A 16,428-nucleotide genomic window follows, 5' to 3' on the forward strand; every position below is an offset into this window, starting at 1 on the left:
AAAAACCAAAAAATGGGACGATCCTTGTTTCCGCTCATGGCCTTCACAGGTTCCTTCAAGAATGTCCTAATCCAGTGAAGAAATACTTGACCTTCCCTCTAACAGCACTTGTTCTAAATCACTGGAGTATCATAACAATTGAAATGATTTATAGGATTCATTTTGAAAATTATTTGATTTCTATGTTTAACTTAAATGGATATTTGGTTGCCTAATGTTAACTAAAATATTTTATATATTTAATTCAATCATGTCATTTTCTCTCATAGTTTTAATTTTGAATTACCGATATAAGTTAAAATTGAGGAAAAGTATTTCTTGGAAAATTACCTTGACACTATATACATGGTAGTGTAGTTTTTTAAATTTGTCTTTAATTAAGAAATGTTTTCGAAGTCCTATTACCAATTCATTATTGTTCATGAATCATGTGATTAATGAGTCATAATTGGAGAGATGGCTTATATTTATCTATTAATTGACATATTAGATGTCAAGCTTAAAGGATAAAGAACAAGACAGCAACATATGGGATGTTGAAGTCAATATATGCTTGATTTAGATAATAATCTAAATAATCTCGGGATTAAGTACTATGTTAATCCAAGAAAAAATAAACTATGTGACTAGAGCTATATAAGAAAATTGTTTTCAAATTAGTTTGGGGAATAATATTATGAGGAATTTTTTGAAGTACCTTAATGGGAAGAAAAATAAGAATAAAGGTAAATTTCATTTACTAAATTATTCTTGGGAGAGAATAAAGATTCTCACCTAAATAATTGAACGAGGATTCACTATCAAAATTGTTTTTATTACAATTAGATTCAAACTGTGACAATATAACATGGAGATGTTATTTATTTGAATGAAACTCAAATAATTAAATTATTTAATCTGAAAGAGATTCAAATTAAAGAGATGATGAGAGAATTAGTATATTTGAATATGATTCAAATATTTGAATCCTTTTAATATGAGATATTAAAATGGATAATTTTAATGTTAATTTTAATATGAGATATAAAATGAGATAGTTATAATTAAATAGGTTATCCTAACAGGATTAGGATTTAGAGTCATATATAAAGGGCCCTAGGGAGCCCTCATAGGATATACAACAACATGATCTCTACCATCATTCTGCAGAAATTCTTTAGAAGGACTTATCCCAAACTTAGAGAAAAGTTCACTAAAATTTTCATTCCTATATCTTTCACAACTTTAAGAGAGGTTCCTACAAACCAGATCCTTACCAGAGTCATAGCAAGGAAGATACGTAAAAAAGGGAGATCTTGAGGAGAACAATGATTCAAGATAAGTTTTTGTTGCAGTTACGTATCAGCTAAGATATGTGCTTAGCTCCCTTTATGTTTTAGCCCCCTTCGAGTACTACAAAAACTGTATTACTTGATAATTTTTCACAGTCAAAACGTCATGTAAGCTCGTGTCAAGCATAAGCGAAATAATTTTTACTGGATGAAAATGTCAAGTTGTAATTTACTTGATATGTTATAACTATCATGTATATGAGATTTGTTGATTTATTTTAAGTGTCAAGTATCTAAATTCTTGACATTATTATGGATCAAGGTTTTCATAACTTGACAACTTTTACTTGTCAAATGTAATTTCTTTTTAACACCGAAAAACTGACAACTTAACTAATACTTGATACATCTTACTCATCAAGCTCGTTTTTGAAAAAAAAAATTGTACCATTAGAAATTACCAATATAATTGCCCCTGTTTTGAAGTCCAAATGATATAGAGGATGATCATTTTATCAATCAAGTAAACAAACATCAATATATTGAATTATTTAAGCTTTTTCAATCAACCCAAACTTTCCACCAACCTAGGTAACAAAGTGCATATATATATATATCCTTGAACATAGTTGTCATATCTATACTTACAACCATAAAAATGTTAACAAACTTCATAACAAAGTCCATATGAACAATCTAATTTGTAAGTTATATAGAAGACTATCAACCTGACCATATGAATAATTTCAAAAAGAATGTTAAACCTCAATATAAACTAAAATTCCAAAAGAACAAACACAAATATCTACAATTCCAAAAATTACATCAACTATATATATCCAAGTACCCCATATGATCAACACACATGTTTCCAAAATTACCATATGAATATTCTACTCCTATATCCAATATCAATAATATATTGCCTAACCCATATCTTCAAAAAAAAATAAGCACCAATATCTCCATGCCACATCTTCAAAAAATGATCAAATTGATTGCCAATATCCAAAAAATGCAAATCGTCACCATCACATGTGGGGACCCAACAATCGTCACCATCATATGAATAAAAGATTAAAAGTCAATAAACGAGTACCTATAAAAGATTAGAGTACCTGAACGAATAACATTATATTACTTGTACCATATATGCCACCAACGTCAAAGTCTTAACTTCTCTCATGCTACAGAAGTCAATAATATCTTCCCGCGGGACACAACTCTTTCTACTGATACCAAACAACTCAACACCTTCATTACTGACAATGTCTTCAAAACAAAAAGTTTTTCCTCCCTTGTAAGAGTGTAACAAGCAGGAGGAATGAAGTTTCTTTTGTCATCCTAACGGGTGCGAGCTCTGGTTGAATTTTCAAATGGACTAAATCACATCTAGCATTCAATCCATCCTTACTTTTTTCGAGAATATCAAGAAGCATACCCAGTATATTCATATAAACATTTTTTTTCAATGGGCATCACATCTTGACAACGTTTAACATGAAAAATTTTTCAATATGGTAGCTAAAAAAAGAAGACAATTTATTCCAACAACTCATTGTATTTCCTTATATAGGTTGTTTCTATTCTTCTTCTTTTCTCTTGGAAATTTAAGATATTCTATTCTTGAATATATAGCCTCTTCAGACAAAGATTATGAAATTGTTCCAAGCTTTTTTTTTACCAATAAATGACTTCTTTTGACATCGGTATAGATGATTGCATGCTAGAAATTTTTAATGTCCAAGATATGTCATTTTCTTCCCATAGGGTCTAGTAGTTTGTAAACACCTGTATAAAAAAACATTATGTGATGTAATAATATGAGATATTTTCTTCACTATTGTCTTTGAAATATGAGATATTTTAGTTGCATTAACCACAAACCAATAAACTAAGATCCATGGTTATCGTTGTAACTTAAGCATGTATGTGATGACATACAAGTGGATTGTGTTTTAAGTGATAACCTAAATGGTCTGTAGTAAATAGATAAAGGAGGGAAACCTTATCCTATTGACACTACAAGTGTGGCCCACTTTGTAGATATTACAATTGTTGTAAAGTGTTACAAATTGTCTGATCCTGACCATTCATGTATTAGACATGCGAGTGGAGATGCTCTATACAAAGAAAAAAGTTTGTATAATACCGGACCACGAAATGTTTAGTCTCGTTATATAACGTCGTTCATGACAGAGACTGTCATTTCACTAGGATGACCATAGGTAACATGACCTTAATCCTGAATGAGTTGGGAACTCCTGCCTATGAGGGTAGTCCTTTGATTTGTATGGGTGCGAGTGGCCAGATCGTCAACTCAAACCTACCACTTTGGGAATTCGTCTGATTAAGGAGCTGGGAACTCAAATACACAAGACGGAATTCACTCATTCCCCGATTTAAGGGTAAGTAGATAAATTGCTCCCTTAAGGGCTGATTCCAGGACTTAAACAATGTGGCGCCATACCTTCTCTTGGCCCGAGAAGGATTTACTCATAGTAGAACTATGATGTATTGTTCATTAGAGGAATTAGTAGTACTTAAGAAGTTAGTGTAATTACAGGGGCAAAATGGTAAATTGGTCTAGATGTACTTACGAGTGATTTGTGAAGGGTCATTGTACTGTTGATTGGTTATATCCAATGAACACAGAAATATATCTGTAGTACGAAGAATGCAGCTATCGATCTTTAGTGGAATGTCCGGCAGTTAATGGATGGTGGATATCGTGATTGAAGAGTTTAGTCAGTTATTCACGTATCGTTGGAGCTTCAAGCTATAGGTCCATAAGGTCCCCTTGGTAGCTCAATGGATTCATATTGGGAATCAGTTTTTGGGTTAGTTTGAAGTGTTCAAATTAACAAGAGGAAATTTAATTATATAATTAAATTGGATCGATTATATGAAATATAATTGACTTAATGTATTAGATACATTAATTGAAGAAATTATTATTAAATGCTAAGGAGAAAAAGAACTATGGTTTATATATTGCATGAGATGTGATATTAAAACTATAGGTTATGAATATATTGATTATATTTGTAATTAAACCAATTATAAGATAATTGGTTACGTTTTTTTCTCCCATAACCAACTTAGTGGGAAGTTGTCATCAGTTATGGTAACTAATGGATAAAATGAAAATTGTTTTCATTTTTACAGAATGCAATCATTAAGCGATTATTAACTATATGATAACTTGAGAGCATACACGATCGTGTAAGAGTTTTTCTATATAATAGTCACTTATCTTCTAATCGATCGAGTACATTGTCTACACGATAGACTAAAACTATCTCCTACTTACTCGATCGTCTACACGATCTTTCAAATTCCTCCTACCCTCTACCAAATCCTACAAAGCCCATAATTCCTAGATTCTTACACCGAGAATACCAAGGTAGCCTTCTGGAAGTGTCTTGTTACTATTCGAGGGACGAGTGTAGATTTGTTCTTGTTCGAGGAGATTGTTGAGAAGATTACTGTTCGAGTGTAGATTTGTTCGTGTTGGTAAACGATCGTGCAGTAAGTTCAAAGGAACGAGAAGAATAGTTTTTCAAGGGTAAGTTCTCTTGAACCTCAGTATTTTCCCTTTTGAAGTATGCTGTAATTTAGAGTTTTGCATAACTATTACTGTTTGATTGTAAATGTGTATTTCTATCATAATAGGGTTTGGAACGATCTCCTTCCGCTCACGGGTCTTTTTGATAGGAGTTCCTTAATTTCAATCTTATAGAATACGTATTATCTCCACAAATTGGATGTCTTATACCCTTTCACATTGCATCCACTAAGATTTCTGTATGCAGGAAAATAATTGATTGTCCTTAACAAAACCGTCCTTAAATTGAATAGTTCTTCTTGATAAGCATCATAATATTCAACATCACTTTCCCATAAGAGTTTTAAATCTTCAATTAGTGATGCTAAGTATGGGTCGATGTCATCCTCCAACTGCTTTGGACCCGATATCAACATTGATAGCATCATGAACTTCTTTTCCATGCATAATCATGGAGGGAGATTATAAATAACTATCACTATGAGCCAATAACTATATTTAAAACTCATTTCATCATGTGGGTTTGTTCCATCAGCTGAAAATGCTAAACAAAGATTCCTAGGTTCAAAATCAAAGTCTGGCCATATAAAATCACTAACTTCCAGGTCAAAGAGTCTGCAGGATGCGTAATTTACCGTCTACTTCTCGCTCATTAGCATGCCAAATCATATTCTTAGCACAGTAAATACTTCTAAACAGCCTTTTGAATCATGGAATTGGTGGAAAATACCATACAACTTTTGTAGGAATTTGTTTTTTTTCCCTTCATTTGCATTCTTAACATACCTCCTTGATTCACCACATTCAGGACATTCAATTGCATTGACATATTCTTTTTTATACAAACAACAATCATTAGGACATGCATGAATCTTTTCATTAATTCATTCCTAGTGCACCTAATGTTTTTTTTGTCATACATTGATGTTAGTAGCTCATTGGTAGTAGGCAAAATTTTCCTTAAAGTTTTGAATAGTTCTAAAAAACTAATATCACTCCATCCATATCTAACTTTTAAATTATACAACTAGACTAATGTAGACAACCTGGTAAATTTTGTGCATCCTTCGTATAATGATTTTTCGGCATCATTAAGCAATTTCTCAAATTTATTTGGGTCTTTTGACTATTCCTCGTGAGCAACTTCAACCATTTCTTTTATACTTCCAACATCGTTCTCTTCATACATGTAGGTGTCAAACTTGGAAGATTCTCCACGTAAGGATGAGTTAGGTAGTTGTTCACCATGCCAAAACCAAATTTCATAACATTCATCAATTCCATTGACGTATAAATAATCTCTAATACCATTGTGAGTTTGGTTTTCCCAATTCCCACATTTCAACAAGGACAACGAATAAACACATTATTGTATTAGAAAATCCAAAATTGATGAAGTTTTCTACACCCAATTCATAATCTTTTAATAATACACTCTTATGCATCCATGATTTATCTATAATTGTAAATCTAGTAAGAAAAGATGATGACTAATGGTTAACTTTCGATAAAATTATATCCATTATATTAGAAAAAAGGGAAAATGGAGCAAAAATGCTACAAAAAGGAGAGGAAAATTATCTAAGATGTAGACTTACAAAGTTCCTTTGAAAAATACACTTTCAATTCAATGAATTTTAGAGAATACAAGAAATTGCCCTTACATGATTGATAAGGGACAAGATAACACATAAACAAGCATATCATTTGGCAATGACACCACAAGGATAACGCTTCCAAGATTCCAATCGGGTCAACTTTCTACTAACTTTTAACCCCTCCTTTCCCAAGAACTAATTTTGCATACTCTTTAAGTAGAATATCCCAACAAAGTCAATTGTTATAAACTTTTTCACCCCAAAAATAACATAGAGTATTGCCCCACATGTACTTTTACTAAATGAGAACAATTCTTCAAGCATCAATGACATCTAAAGGAGAAATATAGTAAATCACATAGAACTTAAAAACTCAAGCAACTCAAGCTTGGCAAATCCATTTGAAGTAGAAACAATTTCAAAGAACTATTTATGGCTCTATTCCAAAGAAAATGCAAAGCTCAAAATGGGTAGTTCCATATATGTTCCCTAATGCAAAAACATCCCCTAAATACTATCTAAAATTAGTCAAAGATAGCAAATTGGTATTCAGTTCCTCCAAAAAAAAATAAATAACAACAAGAGTGGAATAGTGGGAGAAGATGGTTTATATGCATCTAAGAACGGACGTTATCCAGTTTCACACATTCGCACTCAAAAATAACAATGAAACAAACATCATATTGATAAATATACAGATTGTGTTTCATTAACCAGATGTCATCGATGTTGTCATTTTCAATCTTTAGTAAAACCTTAATTGTCCATCACTAACTTTTAAAATGGAAGAGAAACCAACTAGAATTATAAGTATAGTTCAAATTTTTTTCAAAAGAGAAAGAAACCCACCATGAAAATAGAAATAAACATCAAATAAGACCCAAGTTTAGGTCATATTTTAGCAAGAAAAACTCCAAAAATATCTAAAAAATCCCAGAGAAACAAAAAACTTTGAACCAAAACAATAGAGAGAGTAAAAACCCACCAAGAAAACAGTAATAAACATAAAATAGGAAGGAAATTTGAATCACATTTGACAAACACCAACCCAAAAATCTCCAAGTAAACCTAGAGGGACCAAAAATTAGGATAGAAAACAAAAAAGAGAGTAAAAATCCACCAACAAAACAAAAATAAACATCAAATAGGACCAAAATTAGATTCACATTTGAGCAAGAACAACTCCAAAAGTCTCCAAATAAAACCAGAGAGACCAAAAATCATAACACAAATAACAAAAAGAGTAGAAACCCACCAACTAGTTACATTCAAGTAGTACCAAAAATTCAGTCATATTAAAGCATAAACTCTCAAATAAACCCAAAGACACCAACCTTAGAAGAGAAATAGAGAAGCCTACCAAGAAAACTGAGACAAACATCAAGTACAAAGAGTGAAAGTTGAAAAGGAAAAGGAAAAACAAGAAGAATAAGTGAAATTGAGAGCACCATCCACTAGAGCTAAAAAAATCCAAACTAAAGATCCAAACAAACATTTTAAGAAGAAGAAAGTAAGTAGAATCAAAATGTGTGAGTTGAACTTACAGGGGATTTGCGTTGGTACTGTCGTTAATGCATTAGCATGGACACCGGCAGCAATGTGGAAGCAACGACGGCTGTGTGAAGGCACATATTGTATCAAACCCTAAGTTTTGGGTACAATCGCATGGGAAGAAGAGAGATTTCGTAGAAGCTAGGTTTTGGGTGTGTTTCATGATTCGGTAGAGGGAAGAAGCGCGTGCGGGGAGGAAAATTAAAACTAAAAAGAAAAAATCTAAGCCAACACCTGATAATCAAAACTCTCTTATGCCAATTATACTTGACGTTTTAAAAATGACAAGAAAACAAAAATTAAACTTGACCTTTTTAGAATATCAAATATTGTGTAAACGTGAAAAAATCCGAAAAAAATTCGTCAGTCTCCGCTTTTTTCTTTTCTTTTCTTTTTTACATTTTCTTGACGTTTTTCTTTAAAATTACCTGGTATTCCTGCTTGCTGTTTATTCTTGATTGTTGTTTCTGTGTTATAGAGTACATGTAGATATATAATAACCATTACAAAATATCAAGCCCCTTAGCAACTCATTTGTAATTCTTTTCTGGGTAGCCACTTGATGGTTTTGATAGGAATAGATGAGTTATTGTGATTCATCTTTATCAAGGTTTGCAGCTGTTCAGTTTCCAAAATATCCTTTAGCTATGAACCTAAATTATGGTTGTAGCAATCTGCTATTACTATAAGAAGTAGTTGTTGCATGGAGTATCTAAATAAACGTATTGTCCCTATATTTTTTGTTATGTTCTCTCTCTTTTTCTTTTCTTTTTTTCTTTTATTGTTTCTTTTTAAAGGGCAATAGTTTAGTTCTTTTAATGGAATTTTAAAAAAAAATTAAGATAATAGAGATTTAGATTAAAAGATGAGACAATCATTAGCATAGTGTACTTGAAATCCTCTAGCATTTTAGGATTATCAAAAATTGGGATTACATGCAAAACAACCTTTTTCCATAAATGTGAACAAATTTCATTTTTTGACATTCTTCTAAACCAAATATTGAACTTTGCTATATGGTTCAATTTCCCTATTTTATTTTCTTGGACACTCAAAAGAATCATAAGCCACAAATGAGAGGGTTTGTCTTTTGAAATGGGCCTTTAGGCATTTGAGATTTGACATTTCCCCTCAAATATGAAGCCCAACTTTTTCTTTCAAATCATCAAATGTGTATTCTCTTCCACAACCTTCTTGAAGATGTCTATTTTTGTATTATTTTATCCCTTTTGCATATTCTGTTGGTAATAATATTGCACTTAGAGGATTCAACTTCCAAAAAAACCATTGATATTCACATGTCCATTTATTGTCATTATCTTCTATTGCCTTATATAGTAGAAAGCACATTCTATTTGCAATTTTGGCTTTGTTTAAATTCTCACTTTTGGGTTATATGTAAACTTTTGTAGTAGTTAATGATAAAAGGGTTATATTGCATCATTCTCAAAATTTTCCTTCATATTCATTTTGTTGCAAGTGCAAAGTTCACATATTAAAGTAGTATATAGTATTTCATAACTTTACGAGGTTAATGTTGCTAATGGTTTATTCTCAATAATATTAAGAAAATATATCAAACTCTCACACTTTACTTTATTTGATAACAATTTTGTTTTAAATTTTTAGTTTTTGAAATTACTTTCTCCCAAATTTCTTTTACCATAATTTTACCTTCCTTAAATAAACATCTAAATTCTTTATTAAATTCTAAGAAGAAAACAAGTTTTTAAAATTTATTATTATTATTAACATTTCAAAACTTAGCTTGGTTTTTAAAAAAAAACATAGGTCAAAAGTCGGAAAAATTAAAAGGATATTGTCATTTTAGAAACTATTTAGGAAAATATTGTTGTTTTCAAACTATTTGTAAAAATATTGTTTTTTTTTTTAAATAAGTCGAGGGTTGAAAATTCGATCTAGATCCTTCTTTTCATTTATACGTCCAACTTTGAACCCTCGATCTTGCCCTTCCTAACATTATTATTGAGTCTGTTTAATTATCATTCTAGAGACCTTCCTCTATCAAAAGATCTTATTTCTAAATTTTCATAAGGTCCCCCTGGAATTCCTTCCAAAGCTTGTTGAATAATTTTTAAGATTCTGTCATCTTGACTAAATAACGAGCTAATGAATCTCCTTCTTTTTGCCACTGAACTTCCCAATCAAATTCGAGAGCGAGATTATGAGAGAGAGCAAAAGCGAGATTTTGAGCAAGAGCGAGAGCGAGATTTTGAGCGAGTGCGAGATTTTGAGTGAGAGCGAGAGCGAGAGCGAAATAGTGAGATTTTGATAGAGCGCGAGAATACCGTACAAATTTTTCTTTTTTTTCTTTTTTAATTATTTATTACACATTCCACCTTCTTCTTTCTTTCTTCCTTTCTTTTTTTTTTAATTTTCCATTTTATAAAAACAATTTCTAAAAATATTTTATTATTTTATTTAAACTCTAAAAAGAATAAATTTTAAAAAATAATAACTCATAAAAATAAAAAAATGTAAATTAAATACCTCATTATTAAAAACAATTACAAAATCAATGTGTCCCACAAGAGCGGATGTCGTTGATTTCGAGCTGGTTGTTGTCATCGACTTCGAACTTGAAGGTTGCTCGGTTCTTCTTGATGTTGCTCTGGTACCTCTGCAGCGATTCATAATATAAATATTCATTATGCTCTCCACGACCCCGACCATATCCATGCACGTATGAAGACGAAGGACCAGCCCTGAGTCATAATGTCCTGAAACCAAATGCTGGCATCATCATCATCGAACTAACATAATTAGTTTGACTCCTGCGTCTGCATCATAGGGGGCAACTCTTCCACATTATGTGCAACCTCATCAAACTCATCCTCTTCCCGAATAGGTCCTACGTCTAGGAGCTGGTGGAGGAACAATAGGTACATCGTACATATAATGAATTTCCTCCATATAACTTTGGTTGTCACTACATATAGCAAGAACCTATTCGGATCATTCGCAACCTCATGGATCTACTGTTGTTCGATCTCTGTGAATTATAAAACAATTAGACAATATTTAAAATAAATTTTAAATAAAAAAATAATTAGATAATATTAATTCATTTACCAAATGACCCACGATGCTCCCGGACGAGTGACGTAGCGCCTTGTGATATTATTATACCAATGAATATATTCTGGAGTGACATCTGTGTCAAACGTTTTAAGAGAAACCCCCACTGCAATAAACCTTACACATAATGCCATCGCACTACCAAATGTGCAACTTTTTCGGACAATCTCCAGTCCTTAGGTCAATATCATGCAGTACGGGTTCAGTATTACAAGGCGATAAGACATCTTGCTGAGGAAGATGCCACTCACCAATGTGAAAAATTAGGCAAAGTATGCTAATAATTTTGTACGGCTCCCAAATAACCTGAAACACAAAAATTATATAGAGAATATTAAAGACAAATACAATAAAAATGTGAATAAAATAATCAATTAGGTTTAGTATAATGTACCTGTTCAGGTTGAAGCAGATCAAACATGTATCTATACTGGTTGACTACATGTGTGGCTGTCCTAGTCACACAAAATTTGTCTTATCCACCTAAATTTTAAATTGAAATTTAGAATTAAAATTAACTAGATCAGTGATATAAAAATTAAATTGAACTAAAACAACATACTGAGAACCTTAAGCTCGTCCAAGTAACTGAGCGTCATTAACATGATGTAGCTGTGGAGCCATTGTTGGAAATCGCTCCCAAGCCCATAGTTGCAAAAGTATGAGAGCCCAGCTATCTCTCGAACCTCAGGTCTTGTTGCTTTTCATAGTTGTTATACAACCATGGAGGTTATCTAACAGTGGCAGGAACATCAAGTGAAAAAATAACTTGATTTATCTAAAAACAGACTTCCACCCATCATTTTTAAATATTGCTCGTGCATATCTTATGACGGTTTCCTCGTTTGCATCATCTGTGAGCTCACGAAATTGTGTTCCTAACTATATAAACTTAACCTCGATCCTTTAATCTTGTCGCAGGTGGGGTCTTATCGAGGTACAGTTGACAAATTCTAACCAGTCATCGTACATCACTCCGGTGACCGGCTAACCGTCAATAGGTAACCCCAACAACACTTCTATGTCTTGTAGAGTGATAATGCACTCTTCAACAGACATATGGAATGTATGCCTCGGGCCTCCATCTCTCAACCAAGGTTGTGATCAGATGCCAGTCCAACTGAATAAATCCTAATCTGGCAACCCATAGAATCCAGATGTACGCAAGTAGCGTAGTATTTCGAGGTGGAGCGGGAATAGTGCGCTGAAGAACTGCCTCTCGACGCCTGTAAGAATTCTCCATAGTATGATCTCGCATACAACATATGAACGATGAATGGACTGGTCGTAACAAAACATCGGGATCAACAAGGTCTTGGGTTTAAAGCCATGATCTAAAAAAAAAATATATTAAAATTGACTATATTGAATAGTAAAGAAAAAAGTGTTAGGGATAAAAGAATAATGTAAAAACTTTTTATTGATTACAATAAAAAAAATTGATATAAATAGATTATTATAAAAAAAAAATGATATATATAAATTATAATAAAAAATTGAATATACAATAAATTTATAAAAAAAAATTGAATATCACTAAAATGAATATATAATACAAAATTATTTATTTTTCAATCTCTAACTATCCAATAGCCTCTTAGTAACGAAGGACACTTTCTTCGATTATGTCCTAACTGGTTACAAAATCCACATCGTTGTCGAGTGGCTGATTCTGTCCAATCCATCTCGTTGTGATAACGTGAACTTTTCGGTCTACCAGGTTTTCTCAACAACGATGGATCAAGATGTAAGACGGGCATATTAGGGTGCGTGATCTAGTAATCTTCATGCTGTACAGGTTGAAATTGAGGAGAGTAACATTCAGCATACGTTGACAATTTGTAGTAGTCTTCAATAAAATCTTCGTAGTTCATGTTAAAATGTGAGCAAACGACCATAAAATGCGAGCATGGAATGCCGAATGCTTGCCACTTGTTACATGAACAGTACTGCTCAGACCTATTTAACCTCAATATTTGAACTTTTCCTCCTTTGGCATTGAGACTATGATGTCCGGTCTTCATATGATACACACCTTCATTTCGATCGTATGATTGTACTTCATGTTTACTAGATCGTGCAGCCCATTTATTTATTTTGTCGTGTGTGTACCTGGATTTTTACTCCACTTAGTATTATAAAATATGTTTGAAATAAATTATTAATAAAATATATATATATAAAATAATATTACCAGGTGTATTTATCTTAACGCTCTAATGCATCCCTTATTTCTTCTCTTCTTTTCTCGAAATAGTTCACGCATTTGAAGAATGTTATCTGAGCAAGAGCATTTATAGGCAACATTCGAGCTCCTTTGAGAACTCCATTTATGCACTCTAATAGATTTTTTGTCATCCACCCATATTTGAATCCTTCATCATGTAACATGATGTAGCTGTGGAGCCATTGTTGGAAATCGCACCCAAGCCCATAGTTGCAAAAGTATAAGAGGCCCAGTTATCTCTCGAACATCAGGTCTTGTTGCTTTGCATAGTTGTCTATACAACCATGCCAAGCATGCTCCACCCCACGAATACCGCCCCGCATCATGGAGGTTAGCTAACAGTGGCAGGAACATCAAGTGAACAAAATGGCTTGATTTATCTGTAAACAGACTTCTACCCATCATTTGTAATATATATGCTCGCGCATATCTTATGACGATTTCCTCGTCTACATCATCTGTGAGCTCACGAAATTGTATTCCTAACCATATTAAACTTAACCTCAATCCTTTAATCTTGTCAGCAGGTGAGGTCGCACCGAGGTACAGTTGACAAACTTCTAACCAGTCATCGTACATCACTCCGGTAACCAGCTCACCGTCAATAGGTAACCCCAACAACATTTCTATGTCTTGTAGAGTGATAGTTCACTCTCCAACAGACATATAGAATGTATGCGTTTCGGGCCTCCATCTCTCGACCAAGGCTGTGATCAGATGCCAGTCCAACTAAATAAATACTAATCTAGCAACCCCATAGAATCCAGTATGTGCACAGTAGCGGTATATTGAGGGTGAGCGGGATAGTGCACTGGAGAATGCCTCTCGACGCCTGCAAGATATTTGTCTAGTAGACGATCTCGCCATACAATAATTGATCGATAAATAGACTGGTCGTACAAAACATCGGGATCAACAGGTCCTGGGTTTTAAAAGCCATGATCTGAAAAAAAAAAAATATTTATTTCTCAATAAAAAAAATATTTGTTTCTCAATTAGAAGAATAATGTACAACTTAATTAAAGAATAATGTACAACTTAATTAGAAGAATATGTACAAAACAAGTTAATTAAAAGTTATGTACAAGTTAATTTAAAGAATAATGTACAAGTTAATTAAAGATAATGTACAATTTAATTAAAAGAATAATGTACAACTTTATAATATAAAAAATTTGAATATACAATAGAAGAGAGCGAGAATGAGAGAGCGAGATGTTCAGCGAGATTGTAGGAAGAGAGCGAGATTGAGAGAGCGAGATGTTCAGCGAGATACTCTCAATCTCGCTCTCTCCTTCAATCTCGCTCTCTCCTACAATCTCTGAGAATGGAAGCTCCAATGGAAGTAATATACAAACCCATCTCTGAAAATCAATCTTTTATCATTTTATTCGATCATTGATTTATCTCAGTTGTTGCCTACTGAGAGAATTTATCATTATTTTCTCAGAATTTTGGTTTATTTTGTTTTGTATGTAAATCTGTTAATGAAAGTCCATTCTCGAGCGTGGTAACTTGCATAACTAAACCTTTGTTTTTAGTTTAATTATATAAAGAGATGGAAGTTTGAAACATTTTACTTAACAGATATGTAACATCTTGAGTTAAATTCAAAGTGTACTAATTAATGATAACATAGCATCATTAATAATAGTTCTTATGATAGTTCTTATGGTTAAATTAATTAAAACCTTTTAACAACGTATGTATGAGAAATGTTGAGGATATGGGATGATTGCATAGGATTAATTAGACTAAGCTTATTCTGATTGTGTAAAGAGCATTAGTCATGGCCGCTCTCTCCTTCAATCTCGCTCTCTCCTACAATCTCGCTCTCTCCTTCAATCTCACTCTCTCCTACAATCTCGCTTTCAATCTCACTCTCTCAATCTCGCTCTCTCCTACAATCTCGCTCTCTCTCTGCTTCACCCACTTATCTTCCTTGTCGAAGGTTGAAGTTTCGACTTATGTATATCAAGACTATACAAAATTAGCGGGATTCCCTTCTAGAGTGAGATCCTCATCACAAAATTAGCGAGATTTCCATGTATGTCGAAACTTCAACCTTCGACAACCCTAAAGTGTTTCTTTATTTGTCGAAACTTCAACCCTCGACAACCCTAATTTACGTATTGTTTCCAAGTTTTTGTTTGTTTGTCGAGTTCTCAGCGTTCGACCTCTACATTAGTCGAATCTTCAACCCTCGACTTCTAGCATCGAACTCCCAAAACAACAATATTTCTCTAGTAAGTTTCAAAACAACAATATTTCTCTAATAAGTTTTGAAAACAAAAATATTAATATTAAAGGTCCGTCGAAAGTCGGTAACAAAATAAAATAATTGATATGTAACAACAACATTTACAAATTTATTACTTTCTTTAAAAAAAACCAAATTTATTGTTAAAAGGAATCTCAATTATTTATTTATTTGAGTAAATGGAGACTCAACTTCATCAACTACATATTTTACTTCTACCAAGAAGCATTTTGCTTCTATGATCAAATTCTTCCCTAGCAATTAGAAAAGCTAGTGCAACTTGAATCTTACCATTAAATAAGCAATAACTCAAAAAAATCGACACCAACAAAAATCATGTGAGATTAATAACACTATAACATAGCACCAAGTGTCATATTCAAAATATGGAATATATTATTTCCTGTGATAGAAAGTGACAAAATTGGAAAGAAAGCTCCCACCAATATGTTTAGATAGAAAAATATAAGGCTTAGCTACATTTCTTACAACTCATTTTTCAAAGTACTTTACATTAATTATCCCTCAAGGGTGGTAGGTTTGAATATTTACCCATTAATTTTTGTTAGCTCAACAAATATAAATATGAACTCCAACCTCAACATGACACTTTTATCGTTGAATTATATTTAAAGGGGTGAAATTTGAACTCTGACTTTTAGGGACGAAACACATGTTAATACCACTAAGTCAAATTTACTCTAGTTTGGATTTTGTTTATGTTGGCTTCACTTGTTAGTATAAACTATGGTATTATGACCAAGAACATACCATTTTTTTATATATATGAGTGTTTGGACCAGTTTACACACACCTAAACTAATCTCATGGGACAATTTATTGTCTCTACAACA

This window comes from Benincasa hispida, chromosome 6, assembly GCF_009727055.1.
Source record: "Benincasa hispida cultivar B227 chromosome 6, ASM972705v1, whole genome shotgun sequence".
In the NCBI taxonomy this organism is placed as follows: Eukaryota; Viridiplantae; Streptophyta; class Magnoliopsida; order Cucurbitales; family Cucurbitaceae; genus Benincasa; species Benincasa hispida.